This window comes from Cryptomeria japonica, chromosome 5 (genome assembly GCF_030272615.1).
Source record: "Cryptomeria japonica chromosome 5, Sugi_1.0, whole genome shotgun sequence".
In the NCBI taxonomy this organism is placed as follows: domain Eukaryota; kingdom Viridiplantae; phylum Streptophyta; class Pinopsida; order Cupressales; family Cupressaceae; genus Cryptomeria; species Cryptomeria japonica.
The window spans coordinates 325,617,769-325,640,435 of NC_081409.1; positions in this window are offsets into that span (position 1 = coordinate 325,617,769).

Below are 22,667 nucleotides of genomic sequence, written 5' to 3' on the forward strand. Positions count from 1 at the left end.
TAACAATGGGCATCACACATTTTTGGGGATGCCACCCTATCAGGCATTATATGGCAGACCTTGTAGGACATCGTTGAGTTGGGACCACATAGAGGATAGAGTTGCTATAGGTCCTGAGATAGTTTGGGATATGGAGCAGCAGGTGGATTTGATTAGGCAGCATCTTAGAGAGGCACATGATAGACAGAAAAAGTATGCGGATGCGAAGAGGATAGATCGTAACTACTTGGTTGGAGACAGAGTCTTCTTGAGAGTGCGATCGCATAAGAGTCCAATCCATTATGGAAAGGGTTCTAAGCTCGCACCTCGATTTGTAGGACCATTTGAGATCCTTGAGAGGATAGGACCAGTTGCCTACTGTTTAGTATTGCCACCTATCCTGTCGCACATCCACGATGTGTTTCATGTTTCAGTTTTGCAAAAATATATATATGATGAGTCTCACATTCTAGATTGAGATGCCTTGTAGGTGGAGTCAGATGGGCAGCTAGCTTTGGAGCCCATTCGCATTTTGGCACGCCGGACGCTGGCCCTTCGAGGTCGAGAGCTGGACTAGGTTAGGGTCAAGTGGGATTGCTATGATGATGTTACAGCCTCATGGGAGGATGCAACACGTATGAGATGACAATACCCCCACCTTTTTGATGAACTCCAGGAGGAAGTTCATGCTTAGAGGGGGAGGGTGTGAGGCCCTTCCCCAACTCATCCTGGCATTTCTAATATTTTCATATTGAGACTATTATGGATGCTTTATTTTTATGCATTATGGATTTAGAACTTATATGATTCCATGATTTGGATAACATTGACGTATATTGATGCTTCATTTTTATGCATTATGGACATGAAACTTTATATGATGCTAGAATAGAATTACTTTGAGATGATGTATGCCATCATTGGATTTGCAGGACTTCATTATGATGATAGAAATAGGATGCTTATAATATGAATGGATCAATTTTGAGGATTATGATAATTGCTTATGTGGAATCAATTGGGATATATGAGATATTGATTTACTACTATCAATTGTATGAGTGTTTGATGTGTATTGGAATTCATGTGTTTAATAATATATTTGTGGTTATTTGGAATTACTAATGTGTTAATTAAGATGCACAGGAAAATTAACCATGTGACCATGGAAATAATATGGAGAACCAAACCTAGACCTATGTACGTTTGTTAAGCCAGGGGTTCTCTGTTTGGAGAGACAACACCCTATTTGTATTGTATTTTATTTGTGAAAGTAAATGATGCATGTGTGTTAAATTGATTTTATTAATTTGTGTAATCCTACAAGAGACAAGTTCCATGTGTGATTTTTATAATGTATTTTATTGTGTCACTTGACACATGTGCTGATTAGTGTCATTGATTTTGACTTGTCTCTTGGAGGGAGTTTGTTTCTATCAAAGCCATTTCAAACATATGAGTGTAGTCCCAAATTTGCCTTGGGTAGGGAGTCTTGGGAGTGGTCAACTCAGGTTTGACCCGTAGGTTAACTTCAGTTGGGTTTCTAAGGGGTCAAATGGACTCCTAGGGTCAGTTTTAGGGATTTTCCAAAGGTCCAAAGGGTATACCTATGGGTTAGGGGTATTTTTAAACATGTGACTACTCCCATGTGACTGTTTAGTCACCTCAAAAAGTGGTTTTCCCAAGGTGAGAGAAAATTCAACTTAGAAGGTTCCTCCTAGGATAGACAACCTTCCCTTTTGGTGTCAGACTCTCTTCCCCATCCTCTCTTACCTTTTCTCTTTCCAGTTTTAGCAACATGTAAGAGGTTGGGAAGACCAACCAATGGGAACTCTCACTTTACCCAAGGGATTGGGAAGAGTGAGAGAGGCCTTCTTAGGCAAGGATTAGGGACTTAGTGAGTTAATCACCCACTCTCCATTGTTGGAGATCATGCAAAATTTTGAAGAATAGCTGTAGGATAGAATTTTTGGTCAAGTGTTGGTGAAGAGATTGTGTGGATTTGGGCTGCTCATCCCCAACTATATATATCAAACCTTTGGGTAGATTAAGGTTGGTTCTTACTCCCTTTTGTTTGTGTTGTATATGTTTGTTTGGAGAAATGCTTGTATGGAAAAGTTGTTATATGCATTTTGCTTTGTAGATGAAAATGTAATTTCTTCCCTTTGTTTCTTTTTATGCTTTCTTGTATTGGGACTGTCCAAGGCCTTCTACTCTTGGGAGAGTAGGATGGTCTTGGGGTGGAAGAAGTATGAGAGCCTTGGGTGAGAAGCTCTCCTTTATGGAGAGTGATCTCAAGGGTGTTCTTTGTGGCCCTTGCTGCATAGCCTTGTGTATGCATTTGGGGGTCATAAGGGGAGAAGATATGGCTTATATGCCTTTGGGGGGCATAAGGATGTGGGAATGCATTTCTTGTTATATTTGGTTGCCATGAGGTGGCTTGAGATGTTCCATGCTTGTAGTCTCCCCAATGGTATTTGGTCCATTTCCACCTGTGGAAAAATCATCACAAGTTGTGGTGAAGTGTAGCCCTTGTTGGGAAAATTGTTGTTGAGTGTTTACCCCTTTGTTTGTTGTGAATGTTTGTGTGTAACCCGTCTAGTGCTTGGTTCTCCAAGCTTGGGGGTGGCTTCTAGTAAGCCTAGGCTGGGAGGTGAGCACTCCATGGTCAAGCCTTTTGTTCTATTTGTAGGTTGCTTGGGATGGGAAGGAAAAAGGAAGAAATTAGTTACTAGTTTTTACTTGAGTTGTAGAAAAGATTTAAAAAAAAAAAGAGTTGTATTTCTTATTGTAGCTTTGTAAAGGAAATCCAAATGATGTATTTATTTTCCAAAAGCAAGGAAATGTATGTATTTTATTTAAAGTTTTCTTTCAATGGAAAGAAGAAACTAGTAGGTTTTTTTTAAACCCATTTGTATTGTTATCTACATTGTATTTTAAATATGTTATAAAGAAATGCTTTATTCTATTAATTTACCTTTGCAAAAAGAATGTGTATACTTTTATCAAGTTCCTATAGTTACTAAAATGATATTGGTTGTAATCTTGACATATTGGGAAATATAAGTTCATTGATTTCCTACTTGCAAATTAAAAAAAAAAAAGTTGGTCTATTGAGATAGATACAAATACAAATTGTGTTAAATAGGTTTAATACATCTATTTTTAAGTTGATTTTAAATGACTCTAGGCTATTGTAGTTGCTGTAAAAAAAAATTACTGCATTCTGTCATTTATTTACTGTAGAAAATGTATTTAGTATTAAGAAGTCATCTATTTCCAAAAGATAGCATTGGATAGAAGAAAAAAAAAGGGAGTGTAATGCATTATAAAAAAAAAATCTACTAGCTTGCTGTTTGTGATTTAATTAAAAAGAAATAGTTTCAGATTTGTCTTAAGCAAAGAAAATATAGTTTATTTCTAGAGCATTCTCATATATTTTAAAACTTGCAAAGAAAAAAATAGTCTCCTCATCTATTTCTTGCTGCTAATTTCTTTATTAGTATCCTGAATATTTTATTAAGTTGAAATAAAGAAATAAATAAATAAACTGAAAGTTTATGTGTGCATATATATATATATATACATACATACATACATACATACATACATATATATATATATATATATATATATATATATATATATATATATTGATTTTATTTGTTTTAAACAAAAAAAATATATATAAAAAAATTGTTGCAGACCGGGGGGAGGGCCAAGAAACCCTACCCTGCCATATCGAGCCTCCCTTTCCCTTGTGGGTGCCGGAATGAGCGGACGCCACTCGCTGTGGGCCATATGCAGTGGGTAGGGCGAAGCCCACCACTGCGGCAACTCCCAGCAAACGGTGACCGCCACTATGGTAACCCGTAGTGGGCGGCAGCTGCCACTGTTAGTGGTCGGTAGCCGCTCCCTGTGGGGTACCACAGTGAACGCCACTTCGGCCCCCTTTCCTTCGCAATCCGCATGACTTCCTCTGCCCTGCGTTAAGCTCTGCCGCCTCCTCTACCTGCACATTCACACACACACACACAACACTACAAAAAAAAAGATATAATAAGATTAAAAAAAGAATAAGTTTAGGGTTGCCACACCCAAGGTATATATGCAACCCTAACCCAATTCAGGTTAGGGTTAGCATGGAGATTTTAGATTCTTGTTTAAAAAAAAAAATAGAAAAGAAAAGGGGGCGGAATACCCATTCAAATTTTGAATAGGGTTTTCCCCATCCCTTTAACTTAATAATATATGTTATATTATTGCCAAAGAGAAAATGTTCTCGAAGCAGAGATCGAGATGCATTTGGCTCAAGGAAGGGGATAGGAATACAAGATTCTTCCATATGTCGACTATCAAGCATAAAACAGTCAATAGAATGAACAAGCTAGTTGTGGAAAGTGGGGAGCTGGTCAAGGAGGATGAAATAAGGAATGAAGATAAGAGGTATTTCTCGGACCTCCTAAAGAGGGATCACAGTCTGGATGCTGAAGCCCAATCCTCTTTTCTTCAGAACATTCCTTATCTGATTGATGCTCATAATAATACCTCCCTCTCTTCCATTCTCACTATCTTAGAAATTAAAAATGTTGTTTTCTCCTTTGATGGTAACAAAGCACATGGACTTGACAGATTCTCAATGTTCTTTTTTCAAGATTTATGGGATATTATTGGTACTGATGTTGGTAATGGGGTTAAGGAATTCTTTGGGGCTAGAAAACTCTTGAAAGAAATCAATGGTACTTTTATTGCTCTTATCCCCAAGACTCATGGAGCTGACTCTTTGGCCAAATTCAGACCTATTAGCCTCTGTAACTCCTTTTACAAGATTATTTCTAAGGTCCTTACTACTAGAGTTTTGTCTATCCTTCCTGCCTTAATTAAACACCAGCAAAATGGGTTTGTTCCTGGAAGAAAAATTCTTGATTCCATTATTACAGTTCATGAGAACATTCACTCTCTTATTAGAGCTAAGAAGAAGGGTCTCATCCTTAAGCTTGACCTCTCCAAAGCCTATGATAGGGTTGACTGGTCTCTTCTTCAGAAAGTTCTCACTTCTTTTGGGTTTTCCTCTAGAGTTGTGGATCTTTTCTCCCAACTTACTACCTCTGTGTCTTTTGTTGTTCTTGTCAATGGTTCTCCTTCTACTTTCTTCCAAGCTTCGAGAGGTCTTAGGCAAGGAGATCCTATCTCCCCCATCCTTTTCATAATTTTGGCAGAATGCTTTGGTCAGACCATGGAAAAATTGGTGCAGCAAGGATCCTTTAAGGGCCTCCAACCTTCTTCTGCTGACCTTATCTGTTCCCACCAGCAGTTTGTTGATGACACTATTATTATGGGGGAATCAAGTATCTCAGAAGCTAAAGTATTGAAGAGTACCCTGTGTAAATTTTCCTCTGCTACGGGGCAGCTTATCAACTGGGCTAAAAGTGAAGTCTTTTTCATTAATACTCCAGAGAGAAGACAACAGAGGATTAGTATAATTCTGGAGTGTAAAATTGTTGACCTTCCTGCTACCTACCTTGGACTCCCCATGGGGATTGCCCCTCCTGAATCCTTCTGGAGTTCTCTAGTTGACAAATTTCATAAAAAAGTAGCCGGTTGGAAAGGGGCCCTCTTAAGTCAAGCTGGTAAGCTCCAACTCCTTAAGGCTACTCTTCAAAGTATTCCTATTTATGCTCTTAGTCTCTTCAGAATTCTAGTCAAGTATGCTGAAGAAATTGAGAAAATTCAAAGAAGATTCCTTTGGTCTGGGGTTGAGGAAAAGCAAAGAATGTCCTTGGTGGCCTGGGATCAGGTCTGTAGGTCGAAAAGAAAAGGTGGTCTGGGTCTCAGGAGGATTCGTACTTTAAATGAAGCTCTCTTGTCCAAACAAGCTTGGAGATGGTTTCATTCTGATTCTGAATGGTGCAAAATTTGGAGAAGTAAGTACTCTCTTCTGTCTTCTTCTCTCTCTTCTTTTCTTAATTCGGATCTCAGTATAAATGGATCCCATAAATGGAACCATGTTTCTAAATGTAAAGATGTGATTGCTAGAGGAGTGATATGGAAACTTGGAAATGGCAGAAAAGTTAGATTCTAGGAGGATCCCTAGCTTTTTGATAAACCCCTAATGGACTTCCATGAATGGGCCTCCCATGCGCCTTCTTGCATTGGCTCTTTTGGCTCCTTAGTGGTAGAATACTAGGATGAGAACAATTGGCAGAAAATTGTTAGTATCCACCCTAGCCTTTCTAAGCTTAAGACCCATCTGTTTGCTATATGGCTGAATAATGAAGAGGACTCCCTAATTTGGAAACATGATCCCAAAGATACTTTAACTGTGTCTTCATTGTATTGTGTCCTTCCCCCCCCCCTCCTATAAATCCTTTCTAGTATAAAGCATGGATAAAAGGTCTCACCCCCAAAATCAATTTTTTCTTCTGGACTATCCTCCAAAATAAGATCCTTACTGTTGACAACCTAAAAGGCAGAGGTTTTGCCCTTCCTAACAGGTGTGTGTTGTGCTTTCAAGAGGAAGAGTCTATGGACCACCTTGCCCTCCATTGTCCCTTCTCAGTCTAAGTTTGGGAAAGTTTCCTCAAGAGCTTTAGTTTAGCTTGGGTGTTTCCAAGTAACATCAGAGATTTGTTCTCCTCCTGGCATATTCAATGGACTAACTCTTTTTTGAGATGTATGTGGCACCTCTCTCTTCCTCACATCTTGTGGGGTCTTTCGAAAGAAAGAAACAACTAAATCTTCAGGGATGTCTCCCTAAATAAAGATACTGTATTCCAGAAAATTCAAAGGGCTATCCAGGAAAATATGGGAATCATGGAGGATCCTTGTGACTCAAATAACTCCCTGGAGTCAAATATCTTAAGGGCTTAGAATATGAAGATCACAGATGGTCCTAATCTCAGCTACAATAAAGGGCTTGAAGCTAAATGGCAAACCCCTCCCCAAGGCTGGCTCAAAATCAATTTTGATGGTGCAGCCAAAGGTAACCCAGGTCCTTCAAGTTGTGGAGCTATTCTGAGAGATCATAGAGGAATCTGCAAAGAGATGATTGTTGTCCCTATTGGAACCCAAACTAACCATAAAGTTGAAGCTATGGCAGCTCTTCAAGGCATAATCCTAGCCAAAAAATGGAATTGCCCCTATCTATGGATAGAAGGGGACTCAAAAAATATAACAAAGTGCCTCAATGGGACTTCAAAACCTTCATGGTTGATTCACAACATAATCACTTCTACTATTGACATTATTAGAACCTTTAAAAAATGCCATATCTCCCATATCTATTGGGAGGCCAACTATTCTGCTGATTGGGCTGCCAATGTGGCAGTTAAAAATGAGACAATTACCATGTGGATGGGTGAGAGCAGACTCCCCAAAAATGTCAGACAAATCATAAGTGATGAGAAATATAGAAGTGCCCCAAAGACTCTTGATTGACAGGGTAATAATGAAAAGTACTGATGTGAGCACTTTGAGTTATTTCTATAATGAGAAAATCACTCATTATAACATCAATGCCATCTACTCCCACGCTTGCTGGGTTCTAGCCCTGAAAAGCTCTTTGTTTAACCAGCTCTGCAAGTTTCAAAATTTGGCTATGAGAAGCGACATCATGGGCAGAAATAGGAGACAATATGAACCAAGTATCTGTAAAGAATGGAAATAGAAGGAAGAGGTGTGGGGTATTTTGCAGAAGGGTGGCCTCTCAAACTTCATAGAGAGACTCCATGGCCATGATGGAATGGTAACTAGCCTTTTCTGCAAAAACTGGAAGAAGGGCATGTTAAAAATGGGTGACCAAATGGTGGAAATTGATGAAGATTTAATTGCTAAAGCTACGGGTCTCAACAGGGAAGGCTGCAACTTCTACAGAGATAGGAAGGTCAGCAAGGAAGCCATTGAAATGTACCCAGTTACTGAGAAAGAGAAAAAATGACTGGTAAAGTTGAGCAAAACCTACTACCCGCCTAGGGCTTTTGCCGAACCCTGGTGGGAAATTCTCTTTGTTTTAATGCGGTATATTACTCTAGATGGTAGGTTTACGAATGTCTATGGGTATCATTTTGATCTATTAAACCACTTTAGGCATAATGAGAAGGTGAATTTTCCTTATTTCTTGCTTTTCTCAATGAATGCTTCCCTTAAAGCCTACAAAGAGAATCCTCTAGGTGATACTGCAATGCACCAAGGCTTAATGGTCCTAATTTATGACCATTTAAAGGTCAGTCAAATTAACTGGATGCAGCCCTCTGTGGACTCTAAGGAAGATACGTCTGATTCTTCTTTTTTGGAGGAGGAGGAATCCAATAATGATTCCTCATCTGATATTGAGGATAGCTCTGATGATTCAGAGTATGAGAGTAGTAAGAAGAGGAAAACAAGATCCTCATCTTCCAAGGGCAAAAAAATTCAAATCAAACCCTTGATCAACATCTCTTCAGAAGAAGAGGATTCAAATTATTCTGAGGAGAAGAAGAACCTTAAAGGGTTACTGAAGAAGAAAATTAAAAACCAAGCCCAAACCCAGAAAAAGCATAAGAAAAAAGAGGAGACTAGCAAGGAACCAGAAGCTAACAAGCAAGCTAGGACCTTGGAAGCCGAGCACAACCTAGAAAAGGAGACAATGGAAGAGACTCTCAGTGCTGCCGACACTATCTCCGCCCTCCATATCCCTAAAGATGAACAGGTAACCTCTGGAAAAGTGACTCCCCCCTATGGTCCTCCTCCCGAGGGATTGCATGGTTTTATGAAAACTATGGAATGGCTCATTGATGGTTACAAGAAAGTTGTGGATGAGTATAAAAAACTATGCAACAGAGTCCTGATTCTAGAGACCATTAATATAGGGTAGGGGAATACAATGGCTGAATATATTGAGGATCTGAAAAACACTATTGCTAAAGTGGAAGACATCAGAGATGCTTGCAACCCCAGGTTTGTGAAGATTGAAAAGGAGATGCTGGACAGAAAAAACCTTGCGGAAACTAGTGAAAAAACACTCTCAGATACTGTCACTAAAGTGGAAAAAATTGAGGAGTTCCTTGAGAATATCGCGGAGCAGAGCCTTAGTATTCTGAAAATCTCAGCCAATAATACTCATAGCCTCATCAGTACGCTGGATGATGACAAGGAAATCCAGGAAATTGACCTGGATGCTGAAGGTACAGGGGAAGCTCAAGGTCCCAGAACCCGCACCAGAGGCAAGAGGAAGGAAAAGAAAATGAACAAGGATCTGGAAGAGCTGAAAGTTGTTGGGGCTACCTATGATGAGTTGGTGATAAAGGCAGAGGACTTGCTAAACAAAATTACTGAGTAGCGTCTCCCCGGTTTCTTTGCTGTGTTTTGTTGTTTTGTTGCTTTGCTATTCTTTCTGTTTACTGGTCTTCTGGCCAGTCGTTATGTATGCAGACTTTTAATCTTTTTGTTGCTCTTTCTCTTTCTATGATGTAAAGGTTTCAGGTCCTTAAAACCTATTTTTTAATCAATCAGAACTTAATAATATATGTTAGTTTTGTTTTAATAAAGGAACCTTTCATCCTTCATATATATATATGAATATGTATATATATATATATATTTACCTATATATATATATATGCATAATTGTATATATATATATATGTATATATATGTATATGTATATATATGTATATATATATGTATATATATATATATGTATATATATGTATATATATATGTATATATATATATATATATATATATATATATGTGGACAAATAATATCTAACTTTAGATTAATAGATTTACGTTCATATTTCATATGTATGTATAAACATTTAAATATGATTCCTTAAATTTTAAACTCTTTGGAGATTTTTCCTTAGGGATTTATAGTTGATTTGTAAGTCATGATGGCCCTTTAATTCGAGTTTGTTAGGCACATTTTAATTAATGTTAATTTTGCAAAATAGGTTTAATAATCTAAGTGTTAGGACTCATTAATTTATTTCCTAGCAATTAAAAGGCCTTTAGAGATTAATTATTTCTCTTGACAATTTAATTTTGAACTTTGTTTAAATGAGTTAATTATTTATTCATTGATGGAATAATATTAACTCCTTGGGGAATTTTAAATATAAAATAGTTTTCACCAAATCAATTTAGTTTTTAGATTAGTTCAAAACTTAGTTAAGACAAGACTTTTTGTTGTGTTATTTAGCAAATTTAGTTTTATTAGGTAAGTTTTTTTTAAAAAATTTTATTCCGTTTGTGCCCAAAAGTTTTCGCATGACACACTATTTTCCCTTGCTGATTGGAAGAAATAGTAACCTATTACTCTAATCGCAAATTTTAATTCTTCATCAGTGACATTGTTCAATTTCAATCCTCTGCAATCTGATTCCACTCCGGTTAAACTGATCAATTCCTTCTGTGATATCATCTTTTGAGCTCGAGCATGATCATAAATGGGGTATCTGATAATTAGATGAATTATTTCCTTGGTAATATTAAATGGTTGCTCTTCTAGCCACATGAAATCATCGTGAACTCTGCTCAGAACAAACTTGACCCATTGGGGTTTGAACACACGGGGATAGGTTAGGGCTTTAGTTAATACCTTGATCTTAATGTGCTCATACTTGCTATTTAATTTACCATCGGTACATAGCTCATCATAGGTGTCTTTGATTTCAACATGACCGAGTTCTTCAACATGACATTTGGTGAAGAATCTCACATCCTCAACTAATAACACTCTATCCGGGATGATTGAAAATGCGATTTTGTCATCCGATTCGGGATGCAACTTTGAGAGTCAAAGAGTATTTTAGTGAGGGCTTCTCAACATTCTTAACAATGATGGGATCTTGGATCTTAGGCACCATTGTAGATTTTAGATAAAAGCTAACAAAGGATCCTTAGGGTTTCAGGATTTTCAAACGGCAGACGCTTTATACTTAGCAGATGATAGCAACTTGATAAGATCGGTAAACCAACTTAATAATGCATTGAGATTGATGTAAATACCTTGAATTTCTTTGTAGGAGGTTTGATCGCCTTAGATTCGCTTTGCTCTGCTCTATCAAAAACTTGGTAAGTAAAAATGACCGTGAAAATGCTTTAAGTACATAATATACCTTATCGGGTTCCATGCAGGTTAGGTCAAAAACATTAAATGCACTCGGTTCCACTTAACTTTCTTTCCTTTTCCTGCTTTAACCAAGTAACCAAACTTCCTTCATTCACCGACTAGACAGTTTTCCTGTATTCATCAACTTGATAGGTTTCCTGTAAAGTGCTTCAAAAGACTTTGATAGAATTTCAAACTTACTAATACATCTTAATTATGCAGATTTTGAATTAAGTACATAATAGAATAGGAATTGTTAAGATTTAACCTTGAGAGAATGCAGTCCCTTCGTACCTTTATTGGTTAATTTGGAATAGGTGCACCTAACTCGGTAGGTAAAGTGCTTTCTTCATTTGACACAATTTCCTTCTTTTTCCAAATCATCTTTAATTTTTCTTTTATTTCCTCAGTGTCTTTTCTAGGTTGATCTTTGCAATCTCCAGCCAAGTGTCCAACTTTGTGACAATGAAAACATACCATACCAGGATTTCTCCATGATCTTCGGTTGTTCATTCCAAACCTTATAAAGCAATTGGCACTTATATGTCCATATCTTCCACAACATTCACACCATATCCTTGTATTGTAATCCCATGGTACTACAAAATATTGTCGGTAAGGATTTGTGTGAGTTCAGTAACCTCTAGCATTTGCTCGGTGTGCAGACCACATATAGTTCTTTTGCTTAAACCAACACTTCTTGGTACTATGTCCATATCTATTGTAGTTTTTACAAAACCCTTTGAATTTTGCCTTCTAATAATTGTTAACAGACTTTTTCCTACATTGATTAGATGTGTGACCATATTTATTGCAATTGTAACAATAAAGATTAGACTTAGTGTCATTCGGTTACTTACCTTTTCTGATTTGGCACATGTTGGTAGTGTGACCTTGATTTCCATAGTAGTTGCAAATAGGCTTCTTTCTTTTGATGTTCTTCTTGATTCTAGCTTGCTTTGATGATTCTCCTCTTTCGGTAGTATGAATTCCCTTCTCGGTAGAGTCGTTTCCTTTGTAACCGAGTCTTGCATCTTTGTTGGCTCTTCTTGTATTTAGTTGCTCATCCAACATCTTTGATGCTTCATAACTCTTCTTCAGTGTTTCTTTGAATTTCTTCTCTATTTCAAGTTCGTTGGTCAACCTTGATACTTCAAGTTTCAATGTTTGATTCTCATCATCTTTCAAATTTGCTTCATGATGTGCATAAACTAGTTGATCTAATAGGTTTTGTTGAATTCCAGTCATCCTTGTGATTTCATCATTCTTATCAGATACTAAGGCTTCAAGTTGTTGTTTCTCTCTTTCTAGATCTCTTACTTTATCCTCAGTTGTCCTCAATGCATCAAGATTTTCAGTCATCTGTGTGCTGAAATGGTCATGTTCTCTTTTAATTGCTTTTAGTTGATCAACCAGTGCTTTGTTCTTTTCTTTCAATACTCCAATCAATTCTTCAGTCTCTTCAGACATACTATTCTCAGATGATATCTCAATTTGTTCCACTAACTCTTGAGAGTCCTACAAATCATCAGATAATCTTCTTCTCACTTTCAGAGATTTTTGCATTTGCCTTTGCATGTCTACAATCACTTGATTAGCATGATCCAGCTCTTCTTGTAGATACACAATCCTCCGAGATTGTTTATAGCCTTCCATTGATAAGATCTTTCTCTTTAGGCAGTTAAACCCTTTTCCAAGATTGAAGCTCTGATACCAATTGTTAGGCCCAATATGGAAAGCTAATGTACTGAGAGGGGAGAGGTGAATAAGTACTCCAAAACTTTTCTTCAATAATAGCTTTACTGTTATGCATAAACCGAATAGTGCAATAACATAATATAAAGCTAAAACAAATAGATAACAATCATACATGATTCACTCCATAACACATATATTTTGGTTACGTAGAAACTCTTAGTTAGAGAGAAAAACTGCAGTGGGGATGGCACCCACAACTTCACTATTGCAATAATAAAGGTTGCTCGGTTAGAGCTACATGTTTAGCTATTTCTGATAGCTTACCCTGTTAGGAGTATCAAGATCTGTTAGATCTACCTTGCTAAAGGATTTTACAACACTTAAACTAAATGTTGCACCTGGTTAGAGGCTTTACAATTTATAGACTTGATTAGAGTTTTTTACCTTGTTAAAGGTTTCTCTTACAACTTCAAAATATTACAATAAAATCATTACAAATATCTGCAACTTTACATCTGGAATGTTATAGCAGATTCTATGTGCTCAGAATAAGATTACCTTGATTATAGCATACCTCAATAACCCATATAGTAACTCGGTAAACCCTTCTATTTAATCTGTTCTTTGACTATTCTCTGAAATTCTTCTCGGTGACCTCTGTGTCTCTGTAACAATCATAACACTTAGTGCTTTCACATGTCTTGCTTCATATATCTCTATATCTTCCTTTCTGTCATGCTACATGTATATGTCTGATCTAAATCCATGTTGTATAAATAGATCTCTTATGATGGTGATCCATTCATTACTTCGATCTTACAAACATGTTTTATCGAATGAATAACCATGCAAAATATTTCATTGGTTAGATGACCTCAAAATCATACACAATCTTTAAGTGCAATCTCCAATGTGATAACGGTTCTATGTACCTCGATCTTGTAACAAATTTCCATATGTATGTCTAGGTTCAATGAATCTGGTAACATGTTTCACTTAGTGTATAACAACTCGGTGTGTCATCTTTGCTGCTCAGTAGACATGTAATGATACTCGATAGATAGCTCGGTGTATACTGCGCTCTGAGACTACTTTCTTCTATAACCGACTGGACTGTGCATACTGACTGAATATTTCGGTAGTAGTAACCGACTAGAGTATATATAATAACTTTGAACATAAAACTAATGGCAACTTGATAAGTAGTAACAAAGATTTGTATGTGGAAAACCCGAAAAAGGGAAAAATCACAGTGGGAAGCCTACCCATAGTTAGATAATACTTTTGCAGCAAGTATGTGATTACAATAAGAGGGGCTTGCACATATGGGAAGGCACACTACCTAGAGCACATTTATGATCACAAAAGAAGCCTCACTGACTACAAAGAGATCTAGACTACAATCCAGAAATAAGAATGAACTGCAAGAATAACATCTCATATGACTGAGTACAGTTCCAGTTAAGATCAATACCAGAGGTCTTAAACCTATTTGACAAACCCAATTCAATCACCTATGATCAACCAAAACCTCTGCATATGATTACAACATTATTCGCATACAGATAAACCTATATCCCATAAGACCATGATCTACAAAGAGATCTTACATCATATTTATACCAACCCGGGACCTAAACATTTAGGTCGGCCACCTAAAAGATAATACAATAGATTTGTTACATAATCCCGAAAACCAATGACAAAATAAGTCATCCTGAAACAACATAATCCAAACAATAAATCTAACTGGTGATGCATCAAGAGCATCAACCAACATGTTACACAAATTGGTTCATAACCTAGCAGAATAAGATTAAGATAGAATATGTCTGGTCCTAAATGCAAACACCACCGATCAACTAGAACACAAACAAGATAACCATTAACATCTCGATAACCTTCTAGAAGCCTCACCAATGCCACTTATCAGATTCATCAAAATATCTTCATCTAAGTGCTAGCAATAAAACCCTTACTGGTCACCAAAAGGTCTCTTGATCAATATCATAGTCCAACCACTCTATTGGAAGCTGTTAGACAACAAAACAACTAGTGTTGACATCAATGACAAAAAAGTAATGCAACACATAATCAATTCCTCCAAATTTCCAACACTTATTTGTTTGAAGATCTCCAACACTAGTTTGAGAAGCAGATCCATGTGTATAGCAGGTTCATATCCTCAGTTATGAAGAATATTGAGGGATTCTTCTGATTCATTCCAGTTTTAGTGAGTTAAAGAACCATTTCAAAAGGGGATAGCCATGAAATATTGCTTATACTTTGGAGTGAAAAGAATGGAAAATTTTAGTTGAACTACAAAGATGATTATGGGTAGCCCATGCATGGTAAAGATCACCGAAATAGGTGTGTCATTTTTTCCAAAATCCTTTGTTGTCATTTATAAGGAAAAGTTTGTCTTGCATGCACACAAGGGCTTTATCTTTTCTCACAATTCATATATCATCAAGAAATAGTTTAACATGAATGAATGCTTTCCTTATGCACAACTTTTCAAGTTTGTGACAACCATGATAATATATTAGAGGTATTAAGGAAGAGGTTTTTTAAAGCTTAATCATAGCTTCACCATAAGGAAACAACCATCTATTTCTAAATTAAGGGTTTTGTTGAATCAAGTGAATAGGGCATAATATTAAGACTTGTTCATATAATTAGTTGTCCTTGAGAAACATGTATACTACTCTAAGGAGCCATAGCCATCAACACAAGAAGAACACTCAAAGAAATTATTTAGGACAGTGGCAAGATAATTACAGTCAACAGTCACATAGTAGTGACAAGGGTCTTACTAGTGAATTTGTAGTCACTGAGAAACCTTATAATAGTTCCAGTCCCTTTAGGACAAAGTTTTAAGATAGATACTAAGGTGGATTCATATGATAGTAATCAAACACACCTGTCATTAGCCTTTAAAAAATGCATGATTTCTGCCCATATGAAGGCTATAGCTTAGATAAATGCAAGTAAATAGTAGTATTGATCAGTTAATAGCCTTGATTCATTTATCAAAGAGATCAATACATGATCATAATATGAATAAGAAAGACACAGTGTAGTCCTTTAGTGAAACAATGAGCCATATGCTATTACACTATCCAATGAATAGATTAAGAACATATTCAAAAGGTTGCAACACAGTATATAGCAAGCTATATAGGGTCAATGGCATAAAAGAATACAAACTAAAAGTTCTTGGCAAAAGTATGACAATCATTTCACAAAAGGGTCAAAGAGTCATATGGAAAAGTACCAAGACAATCATTGGAATATCAAGCAAATACAATCATAAGATGCTACATATAAAACAAAGAAAGGAGCAGCTAGGGGATACATCCGTAAAGAGGTATGAAGAACACAACAACAATAAAGTTTTTAGAGCTTAAATATTTTTATGTTCATAATGAAGTCTTGGAGAGACTAAAAGATGAGAGTCTCCAAGAAGACTGAGCCAACCTTCAAGAAAATATAACCCTCCAAAAAGTCAAGTAGTAGACAATAGCATCAAGGAAAATCTTGAAGATACCCTCATAGAGAATCATCCTTCATGATATTACATAGTACAGTCCTGAGGATAATCATCAACAATGGGAAATGTCAATAGTAACCATAGAGATCTTGAGTAAAAGATAATTTTGTGGGCATTATATAAATTTCTGATTTTACATCCATGGCTACTTTGAAGCAAAGAAGGAACAAACCCATATAAGATTATCCAAGAAAATAGTCCAGGCACAAACACAATTATTTGTAAATGCTTATGGTCAACTCCTATAGTAATTGAAGACAATAAGAGAAGAATGAAGACATGTTGACCTCACTGTCAAATATGATAGTGCATGAGGGCTATGTTGAATAAAATTTTGAAAGATAGATTGACATTGATATATTGTATTGAACATGACATGAGAAGACCTTGATCAATCCTTTATACCTCCAAGATACAGAGAAGTCAAATCAAACCAAATCACAGCCTTGGTGATATTCATTTGAGGACTATGGTTGATGCAAGTCAAAACTTCCAAAAATAGTCTAAGCACCTAAAAAGTCACTGTCCAAAAACAAATACAACACAATAAAGAGCCATGACTGAGATAAGTGAAAAGGTATTGATTAGGCAGTGGTTGCAATCCAAAGCCTTAAGGTCATAGTCAAAAGGGTTTAAGTTGGTGGTAGCATTAAATCAGAATTCATAGAGACCTTTATTGGCAGCCCTTCGCAACCCATGACAACCTCATAAATAATATTAAGAGAAGATCATCCAATGGTTGTCCAAAAGGAGCCTGCACAATGACAAATGATAGTTCTTGATTTGAAGGGAGTCACAAGCAACCCTCTTTCAAAGTTTGTATCAGTAGAGTCTCAAAGCATAGATTAATGATAGAGACAAGGTTTCAAGAACATCAGTTGCAACATGAGCACACTCAAAGGAAAATCAAAGGAGTAGTCAAAGATGAATCACATAGTCAAAGAATAGTATATTCATGATATATTATAGCCTTTTTACACAGAGCATGAAGTCAAAAAAAATTTAGAGATAAAACTCTACAATAGAGAAATAGTCCTTGATCATTCAAGAAAAACAGAGACACCAATCACATACAATGAACAACTAATCAAATGATAGTAGCTACAACCATAATAAGAATAGATCTGAGTATAAATAGTCACAACCCTAATGCAAATCAAAGAAATTCACAAAATATATTAGGGAAACATTTCAAAGACAAGGAGAAGCTAAGATCATAGGGCATCAACATATAGTGATTAAAAATATGTGAACAATGATAATAGTTTGCCTCAATTGATGAAGAAAGACAGTATTGTCAAATGGAAAAAACAAACAAGAGTAGTCAATAACAGTAAGGTATTTGACAGTCATATTCAAGCCATGGAGTAAAGGAACAATAATTTTTCCACAAAGAAAAGAAATAAAAGGTTGTTCATACATAGAAAGCAAGGTTCACCAAGCACTAATAATGATAGAGTTAGAAGAGTGATCACATTTCAAACCATGAGGTAAATGCACTGTAGCAATAAAATTAGTCAAAGATAGTAGGTGTCAAGGATACCATGAGTTATGAACTTGTCAACACATCAGACCATACTGATATAAACAACCAATTAATAAGAAGCACAATCCTTGTGTTTAGTGTTCAATAAAGATCATGGCAATGAAAGCATTTTTTGAAGAGAAAGGTCATCATTCAAGATGAAGTATAGATGCAAGTCCAAAGCCCAAGGATTAAGTAAGATCAACCTTGCAAGCCTGCTACAGTCCAAGAAAAGGAAATACATTAAACACATTCACAGGCACTCAATGGCTTCAAGATAAAACAAAGATGCAATCTATAGTTCAGAATAGTGATAGGATTAATGCAACAGTGAAAGATAGGAGAGGTTGCAACAATAAATTGCAATGATAAAGACAATCCCAAAAACATTTTTGATAGCATCTATGGTCAAGAATATCATTGCAGTCCTAAAAGAAAACACAATGGAAATCATTATCAACCCAAACCATCAAAGGCCTATGTCACAACCCTATCACTATTAGATAGTAGGGTTTAAGAATTCCAACTATGTGCCCAATGGATCAGTAGCCTCTAGGGCAGGCATGAAAAAAGTAAAGTGCAGAGATACAATGATGTAACAGTCAAATATTGTGTAGAGATCTTCAATGAGAACTTGTGTGTGTGAACTTGGACATTAAGTAGCGCCCATTATGGTATTTTTAAGACATTACCATGGACTAGTTATACTCATAAAGCAGCCCTTTGAAGAGAATTATAATAATAACAGTCACAGGTATATGAGCATTGATATGTATCTCAAAGAATGAGCAACAAAATGAAAGAATAAGGCCAAAATAACCTTTAAACATAAACAAGGAGCACCTTATGGGTTGTAATAACTTCAACTAGCATTTTGGAGCATAAATATCATAATTTAGAAGCTTATCATGGGCTTTCTAGGCATGTAAAGGTCTAAATCCGATCCCATGCCCTAAGAGCAGTTATCAATCAATCACCTCTTCATGACAACCAGTCCAGAATCAACTTAAGAGAGAAAAATGTGGTTCTTTTAGTTCAAGGCCTCATTTTAAGGAGTTTACAAGGAGAGTGTAGCTGTTCTACATCAGTTAGAGATCCTTCATGGGTCATACATGAGTTAAGGAGACCTTCTAGCAGTCAACCTTTAGTTCACATCAATTTTGACCTCCTATTTGCATGTTTTCAGCTCAAATTTGACCAAGCAAGATATTTTAGACAATTTGGAGATGCAGTCAAGAGGGAGGACTTCTAGTTAAAGCTGAGATCACTTTTATAGCAACAATTTCCTCTTCAATTCTTTCAAGATTCCTTCTCTATAAGTCTATTCTCTTCTATCTTTTGGAGTTAGTTCCTTTTCTTTTCTACATACACAACAGAAAAGTATTGTAGCTCATTTTAATTTTCAAGAATCGAAGCATTGTAATGAAAAACTCTTTCAATATTCAATAAATACAACAAGTTTCCTTCAAGATTCTTCTTGTCTTTTCTTTGTCACGTGCAATGATTGATAAAAATATTGTGATTTATTTATACATTCTTTATTTTTTGTCTCATTTATGTTTTGAAATACAAGAAAATTCCATATTGGTACAGGTTATATGAGTGTGTTCACTTTTATTCAATTAGTTTGTAGTTGTGAAAAACATATTTTCCTTCAACAAACATTGAAAAAATCAGAACCTTTGTATGAAACATTGATGTACTAGTGGTCTAGACTAAGTTGTGAAATATTTTTGAGGTATTCTAAAGCTGATTGTGGTTTTGATAGTTTTCATTAAAATCCTTATTGGTGCATCACCTCCCATTAGCCATAGAATTTCATTATTCAGCAAGCTCTCTTCCCTTTTCTCAGCCAGATTAGTTTTCTAGGAGGTTTCACCAAGAGCTAGAGGTTGATTTCCAACATAGGCAACCCACAGGCCTAGAAATCTTTCAATGTTTCATAAGTTTGCTGAGCTTTCAGCTAAGCATACACGGGTGCAATCTTGGTGACAACAAAGACATCAATAGTGTATTCTGCCTCCATAGTAGAAAGTGAAAATTAATCTTGTTTCTTATTGTGCCACATAATTGTTAGGATTAAGGTGTCTCAACATTAGAGTTCTAACATGTTAATTATGAAATTATTTTATTTTGCACCCACTTTGGAAGTCCTAAAATTTTGGCGGCTAGTGTCATAAGTTGTTATGTTGGGATTGTGATAATCTCTTTTAATTACTACGATGCTAACTAGTTTGGTGGAAGAGTCATGAAGAGTTATCATTTGGTAGCTAGTATTTATGGTGTAGTTCTCTTTGACAAGTGGTGTGAGGTAGGTGTTGCATATGACAAGATGATAGTTTTGGGTGACTCATGAGTTAGTGCTTTGTAAAGTTTCTATGTGCAATGTATCATGGAAATGACAACTTTCTATTTTAATACCAATTATCTTTTAAGCAAATGAGTTGGCTTTGGAAATCTTTGGTGCTTTCCACTCATGTATCAATCTCGATAAATATGTGGCTTCTTAGTGCATTTTGTGCGATAGGTTGGATACTTTATGAGAAGCTATTATGTGCTAAGATTTTCTCTAGAGTTCTCTATTATTGTGATTATACTTAAAGAGCACTAGATCTGTGCATTATATTGTAACTCTTGTTGCTAATAATACACTTGAACTCTGGCTTTTGGAGTTCACGATTTTTTTTATTGAAAGGGTTTTCCCATGTAAATTTGGTGTTATGATTCTATTTGTTTAAATATGAATTTGTATGTGTTTATATAATCTTAAATAGTTTATGGATGTGTAAGAATTTTTTACATTCACTCTCCTATTAGATTTAGTATTTGGAAGGATAATTCCACACTTTTCTTCGTTTTAACTGGTATTAGAGCCTAGCCAACTTTGTTATTGTTGTTGGTTGAAGGGTTTTTTTGTGCTAATCTAGTTTTAGTGGGAGTTTTACAGAGAAAGATTTAATAACCTTGTTGCAATTTTGAAATGGAAAGAATATCAATTAGAATAGAGATTGGAAATTTAATGGTGGAAATATTGAGTTGTGAAAACTCAAAATAGAGGATATTTTTGTGGATAAAGATCTATGAGCTACGGTTTATTTATTGGAACCTAAAACTATAATGCAAGATGTATGGGATATAATAGATCAGAAAGCCAAGGGTTTGAAAGGACTCTGTCTGGCTGATTCTGTGCTCCTGAATGTCCATGAAGATAAGATTGCAACTAAGATTTGGAGAAGCTTGGCAATATTTATCAATTTAAATCCTTGGTAAATAATTGTTTTTGAGAAAGAAGTTGTATTCTTTAAGGATGTAGGATAGATGTTGTTGATCACATGAATGCATTTAATATGTTGGTTTCCCAACTCATTTTTGTCAATATCAAGATAGATGAACAAGAGGAATGCATGCTTCTATTACACTCCCTCAAAGTTGTTAATCCACCACTCCATGAGTGTCTTATTGGGGCAACCTCCACCACACTTCATGAAGAGTGTATGATCCTTCAATTGTTCTATATAAGTTGCCGCAAGGGTCATTGTGGATATGACAAAGGCTTTGTTATTAATCAACTTTGAGGGCTTGTCTTTTCTTCACTCTACTAGAATGGTAGTGCATTTATGCCTAAACCCCCTAGCTATCGTCTACGGCTAATGTGAAGCATTTGTATGAAAAAAATTTAAACAATTTCATCAGTACATCAAGCAAATTCGACACATTGTCACAAACATAACATTTTTTTCTTCAAGAAAACATCCTGTAAATGAATTGGTTGATTACCCTACCTTTTTTCTTCAACCAGATCTTAGTGGCACCCCAATCTAGAATTGTTTCCCTCCCCCAAATTTTTGTGATGGTAGAGGTCGACAGGACAAAGAGGCAGGAATAATGTTTATCAAATGACTTGATCTTTTTTCTTTTTAATGCCCACGACCGTCGAAATTTCGACGAATGCAGACATTTTTTCTTAAAAAAAACAAATTTCATTGCCAATTCCTACTCTATCGAAACCAAATATTGAATTATCATCGGAATTCCGATGAATACAGGCATTTTAAAAAAAAAAAATCAAATTTGGTCACAATATACCTTCTCTGTCAAAATTTTAGGCCAGATGTATTAGTGGGTATAATTGAACCATGATGACCCGAGGACTACTTTCCTGGGTTTTGATATTGCAAGTTAGCACAAGCATCGAGATATAATTGAAACAAGATAACCTGAGTGTTGCTTGCATAAAATAGGTAGTATTAATCATTTCTATATGCAAGTCCGAAATGTCTTCTATGATACTCTGATGATCATGTCTTGAGAAAACTTTGCACATATTAAAGATTAATTTACAGATAGCAGACAAGAAAAATATCATGTTCCTTCCTTGTTCCTCTAGTCAAAGACATCCTAGAGTCACTCAGAAATAATGATAGTGAAAAATCAAGATAAAATAGTTGAACCATTATTGTCAAAGTCTTAAAATCATTAGTCAAAATATATCATCCATTGATATGTGTTTGTCATGTTTAGACTGATATGTGATAGTTGATGGTTGACAATTTGATCTTATGTTCAAAGTTGGATGTGTCTCAGTTTTTCGCTTGACAAGTGGTGCCTAACAATTGTTCTACCTATTTGATTAAGCTCAAAATGATGAGAATTTTGCCCCCAGTCTAGAAACAAACTTTATTATGATATATACAATGATCCAAACCATGAGGAGAAATCACCCGCGATGCCTATGTATGTACAAAGGCTTTATTATGGATATGAACAACACTGATGGAAAATGAATGCAAGGGGAAGGATGCATGAACCAATAGATGGAA